The sequence below is a fragment of the Ursus arctos genome, unplaced genomic scaffold (genome assembly GCF_023065955.2).
Source record: "Ursus arctos isolate Adak ecotype North America unplaced genomic scaffold, UrsArc2.0 scaffold_7, whole genome shotgun sequence".
Taxonomy (NCBI): domain Eukaryota; kingdom Metazoa; phylum Chordata; class Mammalia; order Carnivora; family Ursidae; genus Ursus; species Ursus arctos.
In genome coordinates this window covers 70,120,712-70,147,287 of record NW_026623089.1, presented here as the reverse complement: position 1 = coordinate 70,147,287, position 26,576 = coordinate 70,120,712, and the positions used below count along the sequence as shown (strand labels likewise).

The following is a 26,576-nucleotide window of genomic DNA, read 5'->3' as shown; positions in this document are numbered from 1 at the left end:
GAACCGAGGAAAAAGGCATTTCAGTTCCCCTGTGCCACGCATGCTCCCTGGCTTTGAATAACGCCAGTGTCTCTTTCTGCTGTTCTTTTCTTTTGCTGCTGTTTCCCGCGCCTCAGAGATCCGCTTTACCAGAAAATGAGAAAGTCTTTGCCCAGGGAAGCACCCGAGCCGTGAAGTCAGATTACTGTAAAGGTCTCACGGCTGAGTCAGCGGGAGGGCAGCTGGCGATCACTTCCTGTCTCACCCAGAGGAAGGAGCTGCCCCGGAAAGGGACGTTGACGCCCCACCAACTTTAGGTGGCTCCTTTACCTCTCCAGGGACCAGGAAGGCTCTCTGCATGGAAGGTTCTGCTCTCTGGTTGGGGACAATCTAGCCCCGTGGACCGGGAAGGAAAGTCATTCATGTACTCGTTCATTCATCAGTCCCCCCTCTTCTTAGAGTGGAGTGAGGACGGCTTTGTGGGAAATGCAGGCAGGAAGCTTGCAGTATGCCTACAGATCTGTACTTAATGGTGGTGGGGTTTGGGGAGTGAAAGTCTTAATTACTCTGAATGCAAAACACTCAATAATGTCCATTGGTTTTGTTGTTGTTACCCTTCTACGGACATGCTTTTAGGAAAAACACGGTGCAGGGGCATGGCCTTCGGTGATGAGGCAATGCTGGGTCCATGTGTTCATTCTTTTTTTTTTTTTTTTTCCTTTCAAATAACATTTATCCAGCATTATGTATCAGGGCTTTGTACGGGTGCTGTGGGGCTCAAATGGTAAATGATAAATAGTCCCTGTCCTTAAGAATCTCCGTCTAAAGCCTTGTGGAAAGGCCAGCACATATACAGAAGGAAATTGCTGAACGGAACGCAATTGATCTTCAAATGAGCTAATTAAAGAATCAGAACGGGTAGTCCCATAACTTTTTTGTATTGTGATAAAACCTACATAACATAAATTTACCTTTAACCATTTTTTAACGGCATTAAGTCCAGTCGCACTGCTGTGCCACAATCACCCTCATCCGTCTTCAGGACTTTTTCATCTTCCCAAACTGAAACTCCGTCCTTATTCAACACTAACTCCCCCTCCCCCTGCCCTCAGCCCCTGGCAGCCACCACGCTACTTTCCATCTCTGTGAATTCGACTCCTCTAGGGACCTCATATAAGTGGAATCCTACAGCATTTGTCGTTCTGTGTCTGGCTTCTCCATTACTTGTTTCATCAAAGGAAGTACGACTTACTGAAAAGAAAATGTCCGCCCTGTCCCTGACTGACTCACCACTTGGCTTGGCCCAGAGTAAGACGGTCAACTTTCCTTAATGGGCTCAGCTCTATGACAACACGACCATTTTCATATCTTTTCTTGAAGTCTCCATCACAGTGTTGTGATATTAGTTAATTGAAGTCGATTGACATGATTATAGGCTTAAGAGGCTGCCACTCCCTGAAAACACGTCCCAGCCTCCCTCGTCAGGGGCTGGTGGAGTGAGGTTAGCAGCTTGCAGGTGGACAGTGCGTTGGCCCCGTGGAAAACCCCGCTGGCTTCCACAGGCTGTGTGTCTCACAGTACATCACGTGTGAGCACGTAGAGAGCCCTGCTAGTCCCTCAGCCCAGAGGCCTGCCAGAAACCCAGGCCCCGAAGACTCCCCTCCAGACGCGTGCTCTGAGCCGGGCTGTCTAAAATCTTTCCTCTGGAACCAATCAGACACTCGCCAAAGGGGCAATATCTCACCGACTGCTTTTGAGTCACATGTTATATTTGAGATCTGCCCTGTGTTAGGAGCTGAAACATTTTGGCCCATCTCGCTGGAGTTAGGGAAAGGCCTGAAGTCATGAGAGGGGTTGTTCAAGTTTCCCGCTGTGTTTCTGGGGCACTTGGATACACAGCTGAAATGTACCTTACAGCACGTGTGGTCTGCTGTGTAGACGTCAATATGAACAGGGGGCTTAGCTTCTTGGGGTTCACCTCTTTATTCCATCAGAATATAAGCTCCACGAGGGCTGATCTCATCACTCCTGGATCCTCAGTGCCTTCAGGAGAGCCTGGGAACAAAGTGTGAATATCTCCTACAAACTGGAGGAAACATCTGTTGTCAGGATATTGAGTGTATCAACATACAGACAATTACGGTGCTAGAAACCAGAAAATGACACCACCGATAAATGCACTCATGCTAGCTACTTAATCAAGAACTATTCCCAACTATTCTAGTTCTTTAAGAAACTAGAATGGGGAAAAAATGGTTTTTCTTCTTTCTTAAAGAAAATTAATTAGTTGTTTTCTCCTAAAAGAACATCACTGATTACCTTTCTTTTTTTTTTTTTTTAAAGATTTTATTTATTAATTCGACAGAGATAGAGACAGCCAGCGAGAGAGGGAACACAAGCAGGGGGAGTGGGAGAGGAAGAAGCAGGCTCATAGCGGAGGAGCCTGACATGGGGCTCGATCCCAGAACGCCGGGATCATGCCCTGAGCCGAAGGCAGACGCTCACCCAGGCGCCCCATTGATTACCTTTCTTCTTAACAAATGTCATAGAATCTTCTGGATGCATCACTGAAACACTTAGCATTGAAAGAGGAAATTAACTACTTGAGTTTTCAGGATATCTGTATCTACTGGTTCTTAGTATGGTTAAATGCTAATATCACCCCCGAGAATGTGATGCAACGTTTGTGAAGAAATTGCTGTAACAGGGCCTCTGTGTAACATTTTCTTGCGTAGGATTTTATAAAAAACAAAACAAAACAAAAACCCCAACAAGCTGAGGTCTTGGAAAATATTAGAAAAGAGCCTCTCTATAGGCTTACCACAGAAGCACGTTGTTTTCATTCCCCAACGGACTCTGATTGGTTTTGACTGGGCAGTTCCTCCTTTGTCTCCCGGGCTTGGGCCTCATTTCTGTTTTTTTGACCACCAGCCAGCCATGCTGTCTTCATGGAAGTCCTGCAGTGGGAGGTGACGTGGTTCTCTCTGACTTCTCCGGGGCCTCGCACAGATGTGAAGTCCATCGCCAGCACAACTGCTCTCTCCGAGAGGATGCTGGGAGGCTGTGAGGTCTGCTAGAGCAGGGGCTAATGAACAGAACAAGGATGGATACTTCCTCTCAGGGTGCCCCCGAATGTCATCAAGGAACCCTCGCCTTTTTTTCTTCTTGCTCCTTTCCCCCTATTTGTGTGGTTATCAGTACCCATCCCTTTTTCACTTGCAGGACCACGTCTGGACAGAGAAGCCAAAGACGACACCTATCATCAAAGCAACATTCCATGTTCCTCAAAGATGATGGCTTTTCAGTTCCCCACAGCTCATGAAGAGGGCCCTTCACTGGACAACAGATCTTTCTGGGCCACCTGTCATGCCAGGGATGAGACATCTTCTAAAATAGAGATTTTTGGAGCTCTGATCCGACCCCCACCTTCCCAGTCCCTTTTGGAGTAGATAGTCTTGGGACTTCGTCACGCCTCTCCATCTGGAACTAGACAAGGGCTAGGGGCACGAGTCAGTGTGGAGGGGGTCGGCATCCATCCCCACCCTCAAATCGTGTTTCGTGCAGAGAAAGGTAGCTGAGCGGGGTTGCGTGGCTGGGGTGCTACACACATCTACACTCTGGTTTCTCCACTCGGCTTGGGTCCCAGGGCCCCCCTTTGGGCGGGTGGCTGGCTGAGGCCTCCGAGGAGCTGAGTGGGTACATAGTGTGGTTTGGGCGTATTTCAGCATGGCGGCGAGGGAGGGTGCGTGGAAGGCGAGTGGCCCTGGTGTCCTGGCCCTCCCCTCTATCCTTTGAAATCTACCGGCATTCTGGTACTTCCTTTTGCTTGTTGCATTACTTAGGGTAACGGGAGCGGCAATAACAAAGAGACCCTCCAGTTTCAGAGCCTTCACACTGATGCTTACGTCCTGTTCAGGTCCGTGGGTGACTGTCCTCAGGTGGTGATGCAGGAACCCAGGCTCCTTCCAGCTGTGCCTATGCCGTCCCCTAGGGCCTTGGCGATCTCTGCACGGAAGCTGAGAGAAAGTGCAGCTTACGTTAGCCCGAAGTGACACCCACATTTCATTGACTGGACGGCAGAGAAATATAGTCCCAGTGAGAACTTCATGCTGTGTCCGGGAGGGCGTGGGTGTTGATGGGCAGTTAGTTTCTCATTCACAGTCATGGGGTAAACTTCCAAAGCTTGGATTTCCTCATCAGTAAACAAAAATCGAACCCACGACCAAGAGACACCGTGAGGATGAGAGCTAACGTGTGTAATACGGCTAAACTAGACCCCGACGCGGACAGGGCTCTCCACCTGGGGCTGCGAGTACAGCCAGTGGTGGAGGGACTGTCTCATCGCTGGAGCCGGGGGGTCCAGGCTCATGCGCACCCCAGCTACTGCAAGGGCTCCCTGTCCATCCCGTGCTTCTGCGCGAAGAGGTTTCATACCTAGGACGGTTACGCACTATGCCCTCTGGATCATGATTATTAGGTAAATGTGAGTCTCTGTCATAATGATGACTAGGTAATGTGTATATTATGTACTGTGATTATTTTGTAAATGCAAGCGAACGGCTCACTCTAACATATGTCCCATGAACTGCTATTCCTGGGGCATCGACATAGCTTTGGAATATTTTCCCATTGTTTGCTATCTTTCAAAAGGCTTTTGTCATCAAAGCTGTATAGATCACTGCAAAAATTGCCAACACACAGACAGCTAGAGAGTGGAGCTGAAAAGTCTCCTTCCCACACTTGGTGCCCCCTCTCCTACCACTGTTGGATAAGCAACCATCGTTAACACTTTCAGTAAATCCTTCCAGAAATACTCTGTGTTTATATGCAAGCATATTGAAATCCTCTTTTTTTACACAAAAGCAAATCATGCTAAAATGTTATTCTGCAACTCCTTCTTCTTTTTCTCTGTTTCCATGTCTGCTCTAACTCGCTGCTTCTAACAGCCACACGGTATTCCATCGTGGCACAAACCACAGTTTATTTAGCCAGAGATGAGAGCTTTATTGGTAAGTAAAAAGGCTACAAACTCTTCTTTCCTCCATGTGAGTTGATGGCCAGCTCCCCAAGATGACCTCCCCAGCAAAGTGCAGGTGCCCTCGGAAATCACAATCCCATATGCGTGCCTCCAGGGTCCACGTGTCTCCTACCAGGGCATCCCTCAACAGCCCAGGACATGAACAAGTGTGGTTCAAAAGCTCCTGCTTGTTCTCTCAGGGATGAGGTCACGGGGAGGTGGAGAAGCTGTCAGAAGTCTGCAGGAGCTCCTTCCCTGTGCCCGTAGCCTCAGGCTGGCTCAGAAGAGCAAAGCAGTCTTTGTTGTCCCCTCCAGGGCAATGGGCACACTTGGTTCAGCCGTCAGAGATTATGCCCAGAAATGGTAGATCAGAAAAGGAATTCTCTTTGGTCACTCCGTTCATTAGGATTAAGACTTCTTCATGTCGTAAGGCCCCTGGGCGTTTAGAGAGCTTGGTGGTTCTGCGTTCAGTGAGGCTGTGAAAATGACTGTGCCCCACGTCACTCGTCCGCACTGTGGGAACCCATCTGGCTTCGGCCCTAGCAGAGCGTTTTCCTTCCTGTGCCACCTTCTGACTTCTGTTTTCCCATCTTTGCAGACCACCTGTACCAATGTATTTAGCATTTATATATTGGAACAATTGCCCTTCTCACCTGTCTTAATGCCCAAGCAACATCTTGGAATCACAGGTTGGGTGTGTTCAGTTCTATTTTTTTCGAATAAATGCATCACGATGAATCAACTCTTTAAAAAATCGATCATCTGTGTATCTCCTAATTGCACCCAAGTGACTCCCACGTCTCTTCAAGGGAGATGTATCCCTTTGAACAATTTAAGAGGAGACCCTTCCGAGATCTTTGAAACATGTAGGATTTACGCAGCAGGAAGACAACGTCCGTTTATTCTCCTGCATCAGCACAGGATGATATTTTTGGCCACAGTGATCCTCATGGAATGTGTTTTGCTTTTTCTGGAAAGCAGATAAATGCCTCCCTTCCCAGTTACCACTGAGGATAAGTAGTAAAGAGTGAGGGAGCGTCCAGGGACTCTGCCTCTAGCAGATGTAGACATCTCTTTATTGCCTCGCATGCACTGGGCCAGGCTCACATTAGTGCTATTTTTAGACTTTCGGATTGACTTGGTGAATCTGGCCTCCTTTTCAACAGATCATATTAATGAACTGCAGATGGGTCCATAATTGATTCCTCTCGATCGTGATTTATTTCGCATGCAGGCAAATGTCCTCAATGTCTCCTTGGGGAATAGTCACCTAGTTTCTAAAACCCCCGCTCTGTCTGGGAACAGGTTTTCTCTTTGGCTCGGACATCAGAGGAGAGACTATTCTAGATGAATTCAGTGAAGTGCTTGGATGCACACTCGGCATCCCTGGCGGTTGTGTGGGGCGTTTGGAATCCGGGCGCTTTGCGTTCAGTTACACGGACCTATCAGCCTGGCCGATGGGGCAAGGGCTGCATTACTGGATGACATTTAGGAACATTTCTCCCACCTATTAACGTACTCACGAGCTCCATTATTCTAGCAGTCTGCTCAAGTGATTCCTCTCCTCCCCTGGCCACACCTGGAAGTATCGCCTTACATCTGGGTCTCCAAAGGCACTTTTATTTTATGTTCAACAGACTTTTCCTTAAGAGGCTCTCATTTCCCCCCTTTGGCTCCATGTGAGATGTGGGGCCAGTGTACTCAGGGTGACCAAGCGCCGGCAGGGGGTCAGGGGGTTAGCGTTGCGTTCTCATATGACATAACGGGAGCGTGAGTTTGCATGCAACAGTGCAAGGAGCTGTCCGTCCACACTGTGGGGAGCCACAGATGATGCTGACAAAAGTCGCTGCCGGGTCAGGCTGGGCGTTTACTCACTTGACTGACACAGAGAACCAAAGGGAGTGATGGAAAGAGGAGACAAGACTTCACCCATGTTCACACTCCAAACTCACTCTGGTGAGTTACTCACTCAGGTTGGGTGGGTCTAAATCTCGCCAATCAGACAGCTGGATTTATGCCCCTGATATCCAGCTTGGTGCTTTATCCAGGATGCCCACTTTTCGTCTGGAGTAAGGGTCTCACTGTCACCCAGGAGGCACGTGGTCACATCCATTCCCCATCGGATGCTTGGTACCAGGAGACAATTTATGTGTTTATCTGGATAAGCGTGTAATTTGAAAGCTGAAGCTTCTGTATAAAACATCATAACTTCATTTTCAGGTCCGACAGCTTTTACTGTATTATTATCTGCCCTTTGGGTTATTTGGGTTCCTATTCATCATGGAAATCAGAGAGTTACCTTTTTTATATTAAAGAATAACTGACATACGACGTCATTTTAGTTTCAGGTGTACAGCATAATGATTTGATATTTGTATGTGTTCCGAAATGATCACCACAGTAAGGCTAGTTAACATCTGTCACCACACATAATTACAGAAGTTTTTTCTTGTGATAAGAACTTTTAAGATTTACTCTCTTAATAGCTTCCAAATATGCAATACCGCATTATTAACTGTCGTCACCATGCGGTACATGAGATCCCCAGGACTTATAATAATTTTAACTTTTGGTATTGAGAGTTCATGTTGTCCCAATATGTTCTGGGATAGCCTTCAAAAGGGCCAAAGCTCAGCAGCCACACAGTTGACTCGATCTCTTAGAACATCTCCGAGCTGACGGGTCGGACGAAGCACGCCAGTAACGAGACTCGCTGGCTTTGAGATGGGAAGATGAGGGGAGGCTGCTGTCTGAGGTCGTGCTGCTCTGCGGACAGTTCCGTCTGCTCTCCTCGGGGAGGGTGCAGACGAGGGGAGTCGAGGGCTCCACTATTCTCCCCATTTCTTTCTTGGGGCTTCCAAGCCCGCTTAGGATGGCCTTGATTATGACAGAGTCTGTTACCTGAGGAGATGCAGGGTCCCTAGCAAGAAGTGAACAGTTATTTTCATTCATCCTGAATTAAACTATCAGGGTGCCCAACAGTTAAGTATGACGTGACCTTTGGACAGGTAGCCATCAGAAAACCCTGTTTGCTTACCTTAATTCCCTCCAGGCACCAACATCTCTGAAATCCTGCAACAAGACTCTGGGAAGTCACTGGACTCCTCTCATCATCCCTAAACCACGACGTTTAATGGGCTAATATTTCCTGGTTTGGTAGAGTTAGGAAATTCCTAATCTCTGATGATTAGGAGTTTACTATTTTTCTAGCACATGATTCTGAGGGTTTACCGGCTTGAGAATTATAGCTGACTTCAGTAGATCCCAATTAGGAGGAAGAGGGGCTAATAGTGGATAGGAGTTTAATCACGGATTTATAAATAATGATAGGCTCGATGCCTATCATTTATCCTTCAAAGATTTTTTTAAAGATTTTATTTATTTACTTGAGAGAGAGAGAAAGAGAGAGAGCACGAGCAGGGGGAGGGGCAGAGGGAGAAGCAGACCCCCCGTGGAGCAGGGGAGTCTTGACATGGGGCTTGATCCCAGGACCCCGAGATCATGATCATGACATGAGCCAAAGGCAGATGCTTAATGGACTGAGCCACCCAGGCAGCCCTATCCTTCAAAGATTTTTTTAAAGCCCACAGTTGGCTATCATGTATTTGAAACAAATTACACATCCCTCTTTCTGAAAAGGCCTGTCTTCGGGACCCATGCTTCCTTCAATTTGCTATTGGAATTAAGTCCCTTCACCGAGGAGAAGACTCCGTGGGGCTTCTCCTGCACATTACATTTTGCTCGAGGAATGTCTCCTCCTGACCCAGGGTCCCCCACCCCCAGAGGAACCTTGCTGTTCTGGCAGGTCATTCATCCTTGGCATTTGGGGAATAAAGATGCTGAAGAAGGAAGGAGCAAAGTGCCCAGTGCCCCGGGGTTTGTGGATTCTTCCCTTTGAGGACTGGAGGGGGCTTTGAAGATTAGGGTCAGCATTCAGAGTGACCTCGCCCAGTCTGTGGAATTAGGACGAAGGAGTATAGGATTCTGAATTAATCGGACCAAGGTTAAAAATCCTATCTTGGCCTCTTATGAGCTGCTTGACTCTGGGCAAATTCCTTATATGTGCTGACCCTCAGGTTCTTTGCCTGAAAAATGGGACGTAACCATGCCTGTCTCACAGAGTCGCTGTTAGCTAAAATGAAATAAAGAAGCACTTTGCACAGTCTGGAGTATCACCAGAGTCCTGGAATATTCCCAGCAAATGTTGGTTCGTTTCCCCTTCACATGCAAAGAGAAAGCGACTTGCCACAAAAGCCAAGACCCCTCGAGCAAGCCGACAGGGCGAGCTTTGTTTGGGTTGAGGCTGCCAGTACTGCAACAGCGCCCTGACTCGGAAAATGATGATTCAGACCCAAAGCTGCCGCCGCAGATTCGGCTGCTGTCTAGCCGAACACCCTGTGTGCAGCCAACACCCTGATTATGTGGGTGTTAGGAGCCTGACCGGTGATTTCGCTTTCTTGTCGTTGGGAGATGGACCAGACCGTCCCCAACATGCCCACGGGGAGCTGTCCAAACAAAGTTGAGAGAGTGGGCTGTGAGCCATGGGTGGTCTCTCTGTGCTTCTCCTGTGCCAACAATGGTAACAATCGATCAGTCAATCAACAACCAATCAGGAAAATCATGGATGCTTTCTACATGCCGGACACCGTGGTCAGTGACCCGACAGCAGGACCTCTGCAGGAATACCGTGACTCTCACTTTCCCAGGGCGGCCTTAGGAGTTCTGCACTGTTTTCCTCCCTGCCTCGCAGATAAGGAAGCAGTCCTAGAGAAAGCACTTAAAGCATATATTTTTTGAGTCTAAAATGTCGGAAATAAGGACAATAACAGAATGAAAGAAGAAATCCCAATCGCTCCTCAACCTGGTACTTGGTGAAGCTTCTACACACAAGCCTTTTGGATGGGTCACAAGGATGGAAGTCAGGGTGCTGAGCGTACATTGTGGTGACGCAGAAGCGAGGGCTGTGAGAGACTGGTCCGTAGCCTGTACGCAGAGCCAGCGCTCACTCCCATTTTCCCGCATTTCTCCGTGTCTCTAATTAGCCAGAGAGTGTTGGAGTCTAGATCTCTGTTGGATTTGCCGGTTCCCCTTGCGCCTTGGAGGAGGCGCTCGTTCCAAGTGACTGGAGCCGAGGGTACAAAACGTATATTTGCTCGTAAGCATACCTAAATTCGTTTTTTAAAATATTTTATTTATTTGAGAGAGAGAGAGAGAGAGAAGCATGAGCAGGGGGTGGTAGGGAAGGGGGGCACAGGGAGAAGCAGACTCCCCGCTGAGCAGGGAGCCCGAGGAGGGGCTCAATCCCAGGACCCTGAGATTATGACCTGATCCAAAAGTAGCCGCTTAACTGACTGAGCCACCCAGGCGCCCCTGCATGCCTGAATTCTGTATGGACTTTTGTCATTATGTATTTTCTTAATCAAGAAATATTAAACATACAACCATTATCACGTGAGAGTCTGGCACATTTTGGGGGGGGTCCCCATATTTAGAGTATGGGAACTGCTGATACAGAGAGCCAAGGCCAATATGGTAACAAACCATTGAAACCCCAGGCCCAGCAGGGCAGACGCCTGCATCCTGTGTTGGGGGGGGGCACAGCGGAGGACAGTAGGAATAACAAGGGGCTTCTATATAATGAGGTCTGGAAACAGCCCACTCGTTTACAGGATCCGTGGCCTGGCATCTTGTTTATGAAATACCCGCTTAATTTGTTGATTTTTAAAATGCGCTTTTATCGGGCTTCTGGGTGGCTCAGTCGGTTAAGTGTCTGCCTTCAGCTTGGGTCATGATCCCAGGGTCTTGGGATCCAGCCCTGAGTCCAGCTCCCTGCTCAGCGGGGAGTCTGCTTCTCCCTCTCCCTCTGCCCCTCCCCCTACTCGTACTCTCTCTCTCTGTCTCTCAAATAAATAAATAAAATCTTTAAAAATAAAATAAAATAAAATAAAATAAAATAAAATAAAATAAAATACGCTTTTATCTGAACTCACTTTCACGCCGCGTAGGCCCAGTCTATTTGGACAGCTAGCCCTATAGAAATGGAGGTGCTGACTTATTTTGTGCCTCTGACCTTTCAGAGGGAAAAAAAAGTGATATTATCTAATGTGATGGTGGGAAGCAGCCCCCCATGTCCTTTCTCAGGGTGAGGAGAGAGGCCACCAAGTTGAGTGTCTGGGCACCACTGTGTGCCTCCCAGTGGGGTGGGGCCCCCGAGGCACCCTCTCACCTGTCACCTGGGACCCTTCCCTTCTGTCATATAGTTTCGGGTTCTGGGCCTAGATTTGAGGCTTTGGACATGCAGGCTGTGGCTGGCTTGCCTTCTTTCCTGGGTCCATCACAGGACATGTTCAAAAATATTTGTTGAATGAATAAATCAGTGAGTGGAGGAATATATGAACAGTTAAGTATGACTTTGACTTTACAAGTTAGAGATTGAAAAAATTTTAAGGAGATTTTAAAGTCCAGATCACTATTCATTAAATATGCGTATTCAGTTTTTTTTCCTTTTTATTGCCTGCATGGGTTTATAGACGGTCAGAGGGCTAAATGAAAAATCCTATTCCCCCCCATACACACACCCCTTGATTATAGAAACAACGTATGCTCATTGTAAAAAAATAAATTAAGAAGGTGAGGAAAAGGCTGACTGTCCTTCATAACCACACCTCCATGTGTCTCAGAGAGCACATCTTTCCAGACTGTCCTGGGTGCGTTCTGCATGGTTTCCACGGAGCCCCCAGACCCTCTCTCTGCCCTACTCTGTGCCCAGGAAGCTGACCCATCATGGCAGACACCAGGCTCCTTTGCACACCCTATGCCAGCTTCTAGTGATGTTTAGCCGATGGGAGGCACTGGCTAGAAGGAAGCCTGTGGAAGGAAGAAAAGTCAGTGCACTGCTCCTTCCCCATGACTGTCCAGTGGGCAACTGTCCTTCCTGACTTCAATGTTTACCTCCAGCCCCTCCTGCGTGGCTTCTGCTCCAACCAGGCCGGGACACGCGATCCCCTCCTCATCCTTCCTGCTCACGGGGTCATGATGGCTTCTCACCATTGCTGGTCTCGTTGTCACCATCTTGCTTGTTCCCTTAGCTGTCCACAGCTCTTGAATTGGTCCCTTCGCTAAAGCTCCTTTATAGGAACCACCCGGGACGGAGTCTGATTCTGGCCTGATTGAAACAATACCCACCTGTATTTACCCACGTGGCCTTGTAGTACACATTCTAGCTGGGCCCCTGCTTTAAAGTTAACAATACTCTGTGATAGGAATCTTTTAATGCCAGCAAATACAATTATGTTTCCTCATTATTCTGTTTGTTAGGATTTTCAATAGGATCTAATTAAATACGACAAATATTTATTGAGTTTCTACACTGTGTAAGATATAGTCCCTGCCCTTAATGGGGGGTACAGTGCTCTGTGGGCCTTAAGACAAGATAACTGGGTGGAAAATAAGAGGTGTCATACAGGAGATACTAGCTAAGAGCCATAAGAGTTCAAAGGAGAGAGTGTGGGTCTTGGAGAAGGGCTTGTTGGAGGAGGCAGTGCTGTGATAAGCCAGCGTGTGTGTGTGTATGTATGTCTTTGAAGACTTAAACCAAAAGGAGCGGGAGCCTGGAAGACACCCCAGGTAGAGAGGGTGGCAAGACCCACGGCCTGGAGCTGAGAACTCACAAGGTTTTTTTGAGCTGTGAAGAGCCTGGTTCAGCTGGCCAGAATGGAATGTCCTTCCAGGGTACTTTATTCATCTCACCTCTTTTGCTTTTATTTTTTTAAGATTTATTTATTTATTTTAGAGAGAGAGCGTGTGTGCTGGGGGGAGGGGCAGAGGGAGAGAGAGACTTAAGCAGACTCTGCACTCAGCGAGGAGCCTGACGCGGGGCTCAATCTCACCACCCTGAGATTATGACCTGAGCCGAAATCAAGAGTTGGAAGCTTAACTGACTGTGCCGCCTTAAAACAATTCATCTCACCTTTCAAGCATCTCACCTTTAAAACAATTTGCTGGAATGGGTATCGTTTTTCTGTCTCCCTTCTAGATTATCACCTCCTCGAGGCCAGGGACCATCCTTCACATCTTTTTATAGACTGTGTACTTAGAGTAGGGTAGGGATTCCCAGTAAAGGTTTGTTGAGTGAATCTGAATAGAAAATCCTCTGATGGGAATGGAAATTCATTGTCAGATCATGGTGGGTCTCGAGGGCCAGGCTGAGTAGTTTGTTGGAATGTTCTGGACTTGCCTCCCTCTGGGGTCAATGTCCCCTCTCTCTTTTTGGAGACTTCTTGCTCTTTCAGGCTTAACTGGAATCATAGCTAGGAAAATGCTTTCTGGACAGGGACGCTCTCTCCTGAGAAGATAGGTCCCATTTTCCCATCTATTCCTTCTTCTACAGGTGGGTCTGGGGTAGGAAACCCTGACTCGTGATAATCAGAGAAACCGCTTGCACATGGTTCCGCTGAATCAGGCTGGTCTTTGAAACAGAGGGCAAAACAAGAACAGAGTTTGGCTTTTCTCCCAATATGTAAAGTCCTGGGGATCTCTCTTTTCCCACCCCCTTCTCCTCCGGCCGACCCCGGAAAAGCCAGGGAATGCCAGCTTCTGCCCAAGCGCTCTGTTTCTCCCCTCTTCTCCACTTGCCGCCTCTGGGGCTTGGTCAAGGCCGAAGGCATTGATTGTGGGGCAGGGGAGCGCAGCAAAGGCTGGGCTGTTTGCACAGCGCTTGCATATGCAGTGACGGGGCGTGGGTGATGACGGTGTGTAGTGACCACAGTTACGAAACAGAAGAGAGAGGACGAGCGTGCACGTGAACATCAACTCCGCCGTGGGCTGGCGGTGTGTGAGCCTTTGCTGTGAGCCGGCTCACCCCCTCTTAGCTTTAGTTTCCATCCGTAAAATGAAGACGGCAGTGTCTACACTCACATAGCTGTGCAAACAAGGGAGACAGAGGGCAGACAGAAGCACATGGCTTGGCCCAGGGACTCACCGTACTTTGTTCTTTTTCTCCCTACACATGAGTCCTCTACCTTTTCTATTCCAAACTCTGTTGGGACTGAAATTTGTATTTCTTTGTGAACAATTATCTAGTTATATCACACGCAGTACAAATTCCCTCGGAAGCGGTAGCACTTTGGATGTACTTGGGGAGAATTCTCCATTACCTCCTCCTCTCCAATCCCTAAAACAAAATATTACAAAACAGAAAAAAACAAAGCTCGAGCGTCTGGCTTTCATTCTGAAACCAGTTGTTTGGTCAGCTTGTCTGTCGCGAAATGCACGCTACGTAGATGAATGGCCCTCTCGAAGCCTGTGATGTGCTCCTTGGGGAGGCGAGTGCTTGGAACAAAACCAGTTTGCACTGATGGACCCTCGGGGGGTCCTGTTACGATGGTCTTGTAAACATCCAGGAAAACCTGTTGACTGTTGAAACTCCAGATTCTAAATACTGTTTACTCCTGAATAATTTGTAATTCCTTTCCCAGCTCAAGTAACTATAAACCCCTATAAAGTGCTTTATAAATACTCATTAGAGTATTACAAAAGTCCTTTGAGCTCCACGTGATTATCTCCATTTGGCAGTCAAGTAAACTGAGTCACAGAAGTTGAAAGATCTGCTCAAAGCTTTGCCAGGAGCAAAGACAGGGCAGGGCCCGAGCTCAGACATCCTGGCTCCCGGTCTGGTGAGGGGTTCCACAGAACGTGCTGGACTCGGCTATGTCCAGGCTCCTGACCTCTCAGGGTTCCACTGTGCCATGGCCTTCTGTTAACCCATTGTCTAGGATTGGCCGAGGTCCCCCTGCCCCTGAGATATCACTGTCCAGGAGCAAAGGCACCACTTTGAAAAGACCATCAAAACACGTGTCCAACAGCCACGTATGTCCTTTCATCCCCAGCAGCCTGGTCTCACCGATTCTCCATGCCTGCTTATAAGGGCCCGCAGAAGGTCAGCAGACACAGCAGTAAGACGTTGGTTTTCTGCTTTTCCTGAAAAGCTGAAAATAGCCAGGATTCATGGGGTGTAGTAAACATTTCCTGGTTTGGGGCTGCCCTGCGTTTAAACCCACTTATCTTTAGGCTCTACCATCCACCAGGGTTGACGGAGAAGGCTGGCTACGTGCTCTCCTAGATCCCTGGCACTAGGGTGCGGGCACAGGCCAAGCTCGGCCAGCTGGCAGCGCTGCCTGGGACTCGAGTGATACGGAGAGTGGGCTTTGCCCAGTGGCGGGCAGAGATCCCTGCATCCCATGCCTGTCGGTGGTGGCACCGCGGGGCTAGCAGGGTGGCCAGGGGCCCCAGGAGGCGGCTTTACCATCAGATTGCTGCTGTCTGTGACCCTGGCTGTGGTTAAAACTGTTGTCCCGGGTGCACTTGGCTTCCCGCTCATTTCTGGAAACCTCGGGATTGTTTGTGAGTTAGCAGTTTTCCTTCCAGCAAATTCCTTCCTGAAGTACACCAGAGTCAAGAGTTTTGTTTGTTTCTGGCTGGGACCAAGTTGCAGAATGAGAGAGGTTCCTCTTTTCCTTTCTCCCTCCCATTGTTGAGAGATGGGTTCGAAGACTCCGATGAGACTAGGGGTATAGCAGAGACAGTAAACATGCCATGATATGGAAAAGCTCGAATGGTTAGGAGCTGATGTTTGAAGATGATCTAGTTCATTCTTCTCCAGCAGCACTGAACCCAGGTGAGCGATGTTGGTTGGTGCATTGTGACCACTCTCGCTGCCATCAGCGTGACCAGCGTCCTCACCAGCACTACAGCTCCTGACACTCTAACCATAACGGTCGTGATGAGACCGGCATCATTGTGCACCCATCTCCCGTCTCCCCCTAGGCTCCCCTCAGCAGGTTGCTCCCCATCCAGGGTCCTGAAGGAGCTTTCGTGTGGAGTTGAGGAAGGGCTGCCTGCAGCAGTGTGTGGGGAGTGAAGAACACATCTGCCCCGGAACCTGCCTGCTTTTGCCTTTCCTGCTACTTGGGGATGTGAGGATGCTGTCCGGGGCATCTGGAAATCTTAGGAAACAGTGTTTTCATCTGTGCCGGTGGCAGTGGGCAAAAGACCTCTTATGGACTCATAGAAGAAGATAAGAGAATAAAAGATAATATTTGTTGAGTGCTTTTTATGGAGAATCTCATTTGGTCTTCCTACTATCCTTATGAGGAAGGTGCAGTTGTGATCCCTAATTTACACGTAAGACAACTAAGGCACAGAGATGGGGTGGCTCGCCCGGGACTCTTTACTACTATGCTACCGTGCATCGGGTAGGTGCCTGCATCCTACGGGGCTATGGGGTGGCTTCCAAAGCTAACTCTTTCTCACAATTCCATGCAAAGATGATAAAAATATAGATTTCCACGGTCCACACCCAGAGATTTTAATTCAGCAAATCTTGGGAGGGTGAGGGATGGGGCTTGGAGACTGAGCTGCTACCATGCATCCCAAATGGTTCTGAAGGACTCTGTCCATGGGCAGGTATCGGGCAGACATTGGCTGGCACAAGAGCCTATGTGGCCACTCCCCTTTCCACGTGCTCGGCAGAGAATGCTTCCTGGGCCTGGAGTCCTTCTCAACGCAGGTAGTGACTAGCGATCACGAGGAGGTGTCTTCAAGACAAATCAATTTGTCATCTTCAGCCTATGGTCTACAGGAGGGGAACTGAAGAACCTGGCTGTTATCACAGGACACTAACTTAACAAAGAAGGAAGATAATGCACTCTGTCTATGCCCCAGGTTTCTGTCTGCTGTGTCGCGGGGAGCTGTTATAGAACCTTTCATTTTTAGCCTGGAGAGGGTGGATTCTTATCTCTAAATTGCTCTATTTGTTTAAGGTTATACTAGCTACTTTAACATTTTATGACATTTTATAACATATTATAACTGCCATTGAAACTGTTCCGTGTTTAGTTATTTAAGTCCTCCAAATAACCAGCTACTACCCCATGGGTTGGATTAGTTTGCATATGTTGGATCTATTCGTTAGGACGGCTCTAAACACCACATCAGCCGTTTGATCAGCAGCAGGACATGGGGGAAGGGGTTCTGTTCCACCCATTCCTTAAGGTTCCAGGCTGATGGAGGCTCTGCCATCCTCGATGTGTGGCCTCGATGTATGGTGTTCATACCCAAGAGATTGACAGTAGTGAAAGACGGTGGAGAATTGCCCAGGAACACTTCAAGAGCATTGGTTGGAAGTCAGAGTCCATTGGCCAGAATCGGTCACATGGTTTTACCCAACCTCAAGGGAGGCTGGGAAATGGAGGCTAGCGTGCCCAGGAGGAGAGGGAAGTGGGTTTGGTGAACAGCTAGCTAGAGTCCTCTTGAGAGACACGAGGGGCTGTAGGTGTGCCCAGAAGAAGCGACTGAGGACCACGCACTCCAGAGTGGGTGGTGCTTGGGCCAGTGGCATCTAATTTTGTCACTGCTACGCTGTACCCCTGTGGAACAATTAAAATACATTCGATGGGACGATTTTCAAATTTTAAATAGTAAAAAAGCACCAAATCAAACAAAGAAACAAGAACAATGAATACTTTAGAACTTTTCCCATCATTTTAACAATCTTTCATGACTTTTTGGAGTTCCTTATGTATAATTTTAGAAATGCTTGTCTGGCTCACCTCGTGGTTTTGCTCATTAGCTGTTTGTCTCCCAAACTGTTTCCTTGGACTCTAAGGGAAACCTATCCAAGTCTGTGCGGGACTTCTCTGTATTCTGAAATATTCCTCCAAGACTGGAGGAATGCATTACCATTTCTGGCTCTGAACAAAAATGTTGGCCTGGGTCCTCTTTCTTGAAAGTCAGTGTCCCTGGGGCTGAAAGTGGTGGACTCTGGGCTTAGACCCCAGCTCTGCCCCCTCCAGTGGTGGGGTCCTTTGCAAGTGAATGAACATCCTCATGCCTCATCATTCCATTCACACATGAGGATAGCGATACCCACCTCACAGGACTGTGGCGAGTTGTGGGGGAGCTGGGGTCTGATGTACAGGAAGCCTGAAACTACTACTGTTAACTCCAGCGTCAATGAGCCACCCGCTGGAGTTCAGCTATGTCAGGCCGTGTGGGTAAAATTTACACTTGTGGATAAGCATCGAAACATTCAAGCTCAGAACAAAGATGCAGTCAGGTCCCATGGGCCCAGCTCAGAGGCGTCTCCCAGAGTTCCCCCTTGAAACGAACCCTGCGTGCTCTCCAACCAATCCTCACAGCACCGTGACTCAGTTTCCCCGATAAAAGGGGGATACAATGACAGTTCTAAACTTGTTTGCAAAACACGTTGAGAGCCTTGAAATAAAGGTGGTGTTTAGTGTGAGTTCAAAGAGTTATGTGATTATTTTATTGCCCCTTTTATTCCTGAGATTTTTCTGTTTGCCTGGCTTACAAACCCAAGCCAGAGCCATAAAATCACTTTTATGCAAGCGCCTTTCACACACATCACGTACCAACTGCACATTTCAATCAACGCATAAAGCGCCCGGGAGGGTGAGGGCGGAGACAAGCAGAACGAGAGCACCAGCAGTCTCTGCCTGATTGAGGCCAGTACTACACACTGTCACTGGAACTTTGTTTTGTAGCCGACCACAGGGCCCTGAATTGGAGTAGCTTGCACATGTTGGATCTGTTAGTTAGGGTGGCCCCAAACACCAAATCAATTGTTTCTCAAACCATTGTTCTTTCTTGTGGGGTCAGCCTATGACTCACCACATTCTTTCCAGAGCCCCATGCCCCCCGAAGCAGAGGATGAAAGAATCTTCGAGCTGGTGTAACTGACCCAGGGTGGGAATCCCTTCTACAGGGCCCCAGGCGGGCCGTGGCACGGCCTTTGCTGGCAAACCCGGGGCCCACCCTCCCTGTTTGGGGAGGCATCCCATTCTATCGTTGGGTGGATTTGGTCATAAAATGCTCTTCCTAAAGGTGAACAGACATGTTGGCTGTGCTCAGTTGAGTCCCAGGGAGTGCTGGTTTCCCACGCTGGCCATGGAGACTGGCAGCAAGAAAGGCTCAGAAAGCTCTGGTGGTCCCGGGCCCCTGTGAGCTCTTGAGCAGGAAGAGAAGACACGCCGGACCCAAGGGTTATGTCTGTTTAGGTTCCTTCTCTGCTTGGTTTTACAGACCATGGCAAGTGACAGCCCATTTAGATGAGTCAAAGCTTAGGATTCATTTATACAGATTGACTCTTCAGGGACAGCCTTTTTGTTGCCCTTCTCCTTCCGTTCCTTCCACTTCCGGTCCAGGCGAGGAACTACCGGCCACCATATTATGCAAGAACAGGGAAGCCTCTTCGGCCTCTGGCTACATCAGCAGGAGCCTAAAGTGAATGATCTATTCCTCAAATTCACTGAGTAAATCATTTATTCACTTGCCATTCAATAAACCCCTACTGTGTAAACAGCCCTTCCCAAGACAAGTGTGTTCAGATCCTTAGGCTTGAGACACTTACATACTCCTTAGGGAGATGGGAAATTTTACCTGGACAGGCTTGCTGTACACCTCACTCCAGGACATCCCATCCTGGGGTACTGGAGCAGTGGTCTTTGGGGTCTCTATTCTGTTTCCTTCCATTGGTCTCTCTCTCTCTCTCTCTCTCTCACAGACACAGATACACACACACACACACTGGAAAACAATTTGTTTTACGTGGCAGCCACCTTACTTCCTGGACCATGGAGAATGAGAGCAAAATGTGAGCAGGTGTGAGGGTGCCAGGCAAACAGCCTGATTCTGAGGGAGATCCAAGTCAGAGACAGCTGGTTCTGGAGTCAAACAGGGGCGTCCCAAACCCTGGGTTGGTGGTTGGAAGGTTTGTAGAGAGCCCATGAAAAATGCTCTGTAAATTTTTATGGAATAAATGAATAAGTGAATGGTTGCATGAATGTGGACTCCACCCCTGTCTCCACATGGTCCCAAAGTATTACTCATCTTCGTTTTCACTCTTCTGTGCTAAACGTTCTAGTCTAGATGGTTCAGGGAAAGGGATTTTTGAAACCAAACAATTCTAGAGATAGCTCTTGCCAACTGTCAGCCCTGGGTACACCCTTAGACACTTTTCTTCAGAGAGGTGTTATAGAGCAGAGAATTCTAGAACCAAGGTCCTGTGGGCTTCTCTCTCTTTTAATCTCTCAACAAAGACAGGCAGAGGAATTTATTATAATCCACTTAGGTCAATAGGTGGCCAAGAAAATCCAGTGGTGAGTGAGTGCACTCGTGTTTAGGTAGACCCTTCTAATGCGGACCCAGGGCACTTGGGGAAAATTTATATTCATAGCATCCAGTGAGGACAGGAATTACCATCCCATTTAACAGATGGAAAATCGAAGGCTTTCATTCCTGGAGCAAGTCAGGAACCCAGAGTTCAGGAGAGAAGCCATCTCTCTCTGCCCACATAAGTGGATGAGTTACTGAATGAATGTCTGCTGTCACATGCTCTGGGGCTATGCCTCCCAAAGTCAGCCTTCCCTGGCCAGTGCTCCTGCAGGAGCTGCATGGAGGGGATGGGTCCAAAGGCATTCATATCTTTGCCCATGTCTTTCTAAGTGTCTGGGAGGGGAGGAGGGTGACTCTCCCACCAGTGCGCCCTCCAAGCATCGTGCCACCACTGTCCAGAGCCTCCGGACCGTCCATGATTATCACACAGTCTTTGTCCTCATTGTCATCCTCTTGGGCCACCAAGTCATACCCCCAGTGAGGACCGCATCTAGGTCACTCTTCCGCTCTGTGTGTCCTGAGCAGTCTTAGTGCCATTCGCAGTTCAGCCACTCCCTGTCCTCCTGCCTTTTCTTGGTCATACAGGTGGCTGTGCCTTGGACCTTAAGGTCACTCAGAACTGTCTCAATTCAAAATTTCTGGACTCAGAGGACTCCCTCTCTGACTACAGACTTTCACTGCTGCTGCCACTTGCCAGGAACTCTCTCTGGTCTCGTTCACCTCCCTCTCCACTCTACACCATGTTCAGTCCGTTTTACGACTGCTCCTTAAGCACGTGGAACACTTCCCACGTCTCCTTGATTCTTTGCCGAACATCATCCCAGCCTTGGCTCTAACTGCTCCAAGACGTATCTGCAACCAGTCATATTTCCTGAGCTTTAAACCCTGATGTCCAAACTGCCCACTGGACACACAGCTCCACTGGGACATTTCATGAGCACTGAAAGCTTAACACACTGAAAGTGAATTCATTGTTTTCTCACCAAACTTGTTCTTTTTTTTTTTTTTAAGATTTATTTATTTATTTGAGAGAGAGAGAAAGAAAGAGAGCAAGTAGGGGGCAGAGCAGAGAGAGAAGGGAGAGAGAATCTCAAGCAGACTCTGGGCTGAGCGTAGAACCCGACGTGGGGCTTGATCTCATGACCCTGAGATCATGCATGACCTGAGCAGAAATCAAAAGCCAGTCACTCAACCTACTGAGCCCCTCAGGAGACCCCCCACCCTCAAACATGCTCTTCTTCCATGTTCCCTTTCTGACCATGATGGTGCCACCACCCACCCAGGAGGTCATTCAAACCCAGGACTGGGCATTGTCCTTAACAAGCTTATCTCCCTTGGCCCCCCTCCAGTTGGCTGTCCAGGGACGTCTCAGTTTGACCATTTCTGTCTCTCCACTGTCTTCTGTGGCTCTTCGTGGTCCAGGCCACAAGTCTTCCTCACTGGGATCATGTCAACCTCCCCTGAGCTTGCCTCAGTCTCTAGGCTTCTCCCCTCCAACTCCACATCCACACTGCAGCAAGAGAGATGCTTCTAGAACACAGATGTGATCATTCTCCTCAAACCGTGCAGGGGCTCCCTGTGGCCTTGGGATAAAATTCACATGCTGCTAGGTCCCTGTCCTCCTCCCGCTCCCTCTGCAGTCTGGCCTCTCCCTGCACTCCGGTCTCACCAAACCACTTCCTGTCCCTTCTGTGCTTTTGGCTCTGCTGCCTGGGAACTTTGTACACGCTGTTCCCTCTGCCTGAAATGTGACCCCCTTCCCCGTCTCGCCCTCATCCACTCTGGCTTGGCTAACCCTGTACTCTCTGCGGTCTCAGCCCAGAAGTCACCTTCCCAGGAAAGGCCTTCCTGACCCTTAAATCCAGGGCACATTCCCCACCTGGGTTCCCACAGCACCGTGTCACCCCCACCGGAACCCCAGCATTGCCATCTAGCTGACAGCCAATGCGTTCTAAGCACTTGTTCCGTGTTAGGCTGTTTCTCAAGGCTTTACTCACAATCATGTGCAATCGTCACTATAGCCCTATGAAGAAGATGTCATTATTATCCCATTTTACAGATGAGGAAACAAAGGCGAGAGTGGTCACACACACACACACACACACACACACACACACACGTTTAGTAAGTGGCGGGAATGGGAATCGAGGCAGTTGGACTCCTGATGCTACACCACGGGGATCCTTGATTCTAGCTGCACATTGGCCTTTAAAAAACACGCTTGCTTGTGCCCTGTCCTAAGGGATATTTCGGTGGTGGTGGTGAACAGTTGGCAGAAGTCTGTCATTCTAAAACTCTCCAAAGGTGTATTTGATGTGCAGGACCAAGCCCCGTTATGCCGCATGGCAGCCACCTGTTTCGCTGTCTTGGGTCTGCGATGAGCTTCGTGAGGACAGGGAACATTATCTCTGACTCTCCAGGCCCCCTCAGTGCCTAGAATAGCGCCCGGCCCACAGTCATCCTTCAAGATGTGTTCAAGGAGTAAATCAATCGCTTTTACTCTGGGCTGTCTGGCATCCTCGAATGCTAGAAAGAGCCAGGTAACCTGGCTCACTGGGCCCATAAGTTCACGGCTGCTGTCCTTGGCCCCCTCATGGCTTGACTCCTTTCCAGGAGTTGTGGACATTTCCCCACGGTCTATGAACCCTCCCCCTTCCCTGCCATGCTCTCAGCAGATGGCCCGGCCCCCGTGCTCATGAGACCAAGATCACCGTAGCAAGATCTGCTCACCCCCCACTGCTGCTTCCCAAAAGTTTCGGGATCTTCACTCCTTGATCCTTTTCCTTTTAGGGCACAGAAGGTGGAGGCTTCCTTCTGCCTGCAGCTCCCCTCCCCAGCCTGAGCCCCTGGGGTGACATAGTCCCAATTCCCAGCTGGCACCCTCCATCACTTGCTGTCTTGGGAACCTGCGAGCTCTCTCCCCTCTGACTTCTCCGCTATTCCCCCACACCGAATGCATCTGCCTTCCATGCCCCACGCTCACGGCCTGGGCCACCCTGGTGGCCTCACAGCTGACCCGCTCGTTCTCGTCTTTCAGCCCTGTCCCCCCCATGTCCACTGTAGTAATTCCACATCCCTCGCCAACGTTCCAGTGGGCAGAGCAAATGCAGTGGAGCATGTGAGCTCACAGATTAGGCCTGAACTTCTCTTTAAAACACCATCTCCTTCCTCCTCTCCTCTCTGCTCCAGTTAGATCTCTTCCTTAAACATTTCCTGCCATTCCTCTGTCTCCCCGTCAAAACTTCATCCAGCCTCGGAGCCCAGCTCGATGCAGCAACCTGAGCTCCATGACCAGTCTAGCAGGAGGGCCTCTTTTCTTTGCATTTGGCCCGCAGCTCAGTGGTGTGTGCTGCTTTTCCAGCACTTTCCATAGATTGTCTTCCCTCCTTAATGGGCTATAAGCCCTTTGAGGGCAGGATCTGGCCCTTCTTCCCTGCAAGCGCTTCATGCTAGCTTTGCACAGAGAGAACGCTCCCTCTGCATGGTGGTCACAGAAGGACACCAGCTCTCGCCAGCTCCTCTTGGCCCAGCACGGACTCACACCGCCACCAGCCACCTGGAAGCTAGCTGTCTGTACAAAGCAGGAGTTTTGCCCCTGTGTTTTCCCGAGTCCTGGGCAAGTATGCTGGGGAAACACTCCTGGCTGCATGGTTCCTGGGATAACAGCCTGGCCGCAAGAAACTGAGGCTACTGCTCTCGTCTCCAGGGCAGGGAATGGGCAGCCCCTCCTCCAGGCACTGCCGCCCTGGGGCCCAGCAGGGTGATTCAGGGCAGGGACCAGGGCGCTGGCCAGGGTGGCCCCTTTCCGCGTGGGCGCTCCTGGTCCCCTCACTTTCTTCCAGAGAGAGCTCCCCGTGCTCCTCTCCTTCTTCCTGGAGAGGCTTGAAGAAGGAATCACACAGGGGACAGACTCAGGTGTGGGAAGCTGGAGCGAAAAAGCCAATAAAAGCGCCTTTATTCGTACTGTTCCCGTGCTTGATATCTTGTTAGGCCCTACTCCATTTCCTCGGAGCAATGAGACAAGGAAAACAATTAAAAAAAAAAAAAGGCCTGCTCTAAGTATGCATGAACTTTATGGCCTCCCTCTGCTCCTTGTCCTCCTCCTTCCCCACCAGGGTTGCCTGTGAATTCCTCTCCCAGACTTCGTGTTTTCCATCCTAACGTTTATGGCATTTCCCTCGATTAATGGCTAACACATTCATTTTCTCCCCACCGCCCCCATTATCAAAGAGCGCTTGAATAACGATTAACTCTCCGGTTAACAGAAATGTGTTAATCATCTACAAGCCCTTGGGCAGGGAAATTATTCTTTGTAACCTTGTCCCAATGGCGGGAGAGCCCCTGTCCCCTGGCAGCTGACCTTCAACCAAACCCGGGTCTAGAAGCTGGCAAAACCCAGACAGTGAGGGTGTTACGAGGGCTATTATTAGTCAGCCAAGGTCATAAAGCGCTGAGTGGGGGTGATACTGGTGCTCTTTGGCCCAGGCCTGGAGGACGCCTTTCAATCCAGCCACCCTTGCTCCAGGACCCTATAGTGAGACCAGGCTGCACCTCTTTTTTTTTTTTCCCCCAAATTGTTTTGCAAGCGAGGGCTAATCTATTGCACATTCTTTGTTGCTGGGAGACTCAGAGTGGCTGTACAGGCTGTTCTTTCTTGGAGCCATAGTTCAAAAGTGCTCCTGACCCAAACCCACACGTGTTGTACCCCTGCCCTCCCTTGTGTGGGGCTGGAACAGCCGCTAGGAAGCTTCTCCCCGCTGCCGCTCCAAGTGCCCGGGATCCACCCGCCAGACCCAGCGGCTGGGAGGGTGACCTCCTTCTGAAGTTAGGTGGGTGGCGCCTTTCCAGGGCAGGGGAGGCAGGAGCTGGAGGACAGGAGGGGGAAAGGGAGCAGGGAGGCTCCGGGGAGCCCCCTCCCCACCCCAGGAGAAGGGCTGAAGCAGCTGAGCCCAGCTCAACATCTGGAGCAGGACCGGCGTGCCCAAGGACGAGGGAGCCACCTTGGAGAAAACGCCCCCTTCATTCACAAAGCGGATCTGTTGCAGAGGGGAGGCCAGGGGGAAGGAGGGCGGTCGTCCAAGTTCCTGCTGGGTTGGCTGGCTCTCCCTCTTCTGCGGCACCCCACCCCCTCTTCTTAAATAAGACCCAGGCGCAGGGGAGAGGCCGATCTGCAGCGAGAGGACGCAGGCACGCCAGACTTATTAGGAAAGATGTAGTGGGGTCTTGGCAAGCGCGGGCGCCGCGGCTCCCAGCGTCCCCGCGCGTCTGGTTACGGTCAGGCGCTGCGCTCCTGGGCCCGGGCCCGCGGCCGCTCGCCGAGCCTGCGCCGCTCCGGATCCAAACATTTCCACATTAGGCAGCCTCCCCGCGCTCTGCGGCCCTGGCAGTGACCTCGGGTGACCTCCGCGGCCCGGCTCAGAGCCAAGCCTCCCCCACAGGTGCACTGGCTGTTTTCTGGGTCACCCTTGTGATCGGGTGTCCAGGCACTTGGCAAAATTTAGCAAACGTTCTCCGGTGCTCGGTTTCGTCTTTACGCTATTTACACAGACACTCCCGGGAGCCTGTGAGAGGAGCTTGCTGCCTCTTGCCAGGCACCGATGATAGCGCCCAGCCAGGTTCACTGGCTCCTGGAAAATGTTGGATGACTTCACCTCCCTTTGCATCCCTAGCCCCCTCTCTTGAGGCTGGTCTGACTTCCCTTTTGGACTCAAAATTCTGAGCAGAAGCTATTATTCCACACACACACGCACACACACACACACACACACATACACATCTCGATTTGTGCAGCCATATATGGTAACCACCAGCCGCCAGTGGCTCTGGGGCACTGGAAACCGGGCTAAGCCAGACTGGGGCTGTGCTGTCCGCGTCCGTGACGCCAGAGAATTCGAGGCTTACCTTAAAAAAGAATGTAGAATATGACATGTGTTGAAATGATGATAATTTGGATAAAGTGGGTTAAATATGTTATGAAAATACATTCTACCGGTTTCTTTTTACTTTTTAACAGAGCTGCTAAAAACTGTCACATGCGTGGCTTGCACTGTGCAGCAGTGGGACAGCGCCACTCTAGACTGTCCCTGCAACCACCGGTTCTGTCCACGCATCCTAGGCCTGCATTTCCCTGACTGCAGGGTCCTTCCAGGTGGGGCTCTCCTGCTACCTTCCCTTTCTCCTCCTTCCTCCTTCCTGCCTCCCTCTTTGCAAAACTTCTAAGTCAAGTTGCGGGATCCAGGCCCAGAGTCTCGTAACCCGGTGGACTCCGGGATGGAGCCTCCTCTGGCCATCACTGCCCCTGCACGTGCCACCCGAGGCCTTCTCCCACTGCTTGGGGGTCAGGAGGCTGTGTCCTTCCTGAGGGCAGTCGGCACCAAACGTGGGTGAA

General features: G+C 49.8%; 1 long non-coding RNA gene across 1 annotated transcript in view; it reads left to right on the top strand.

Moving 5' to 3' along the window:
- Positions 1–26,576, top strand: part of LOC113259011 (uncharacterized) — a 191,077-nt gene that overhangs the window by 159,472 nt on the left and 5,029 nt on the right. The window contains exon 4 of the long non-coding RNA XR_008958094.1: positions 26,202–26,336. This is a non-coding gene — a long non-coding RNA (uncharacterized LOC113259011). The remainder of the gene's footprint in view (positions 1–26,201; positions 26,337–26,576) is intronic.